Consider the following 506-nt stretch of genomic DNA (forward strand, 5'->3'; position numbering starts at 1 on the left):
CATAAATAAAATGAAGTGTCTGGAATCCCCATTCTTCTCAATATCAACCAGAATTTGTTATGATCCACACAGTCAAATGCCGTTGCTTTGTCAAAAAAACACAAATAGGAAAATGGCAATACTACCAAAGGCAATATACACATTCAATGCAATCCCAATACAAATACCAATTCCATTCCTCAACAAGATGGAAAAGGCAATCTCCAGCTTCATTTGAAACGGAAAGAAGCCCCAAATAAGCAAAGCACTCCTTAAAAATAGAAAAAAGTCCAATTATTTTTATTCATTATTATTAATTAAAGGCTTAAAATTAGAAAAAAATAGAAAAAAGGTAGGAGGCATCTCACTCCCTGATTTCAAATCCTACTATACTGCCGTGGTAGTCAAGACAGCATGGTACTGGTACAATGACAGACACATAGATCAATGGAATAGAATTGAGAACCCGGAAATCAGCCCATCTATTTATGGTCAACTGATTTTTGACAAGGAGATGAAATCAGTTA

Source organism: Elephantulus edwardii, unplaced genomic scaffold, assembly GCF_000299155.1.
Source record: "Elephantulus edwardii isolate Elephantulus edwardi_28Jun2011 unplaced genomic scaffold, EleEdw1.0 scaffold00178, whole genome shotgun sequence".
Classification (NCBI taxonomy): domain Eukaryota; kingdom Metazoa; phylum Chordata; class Mammalia; order Macroscelidea; family Macroscelididae; genus Elephantulus; species Elephantulus edwardii.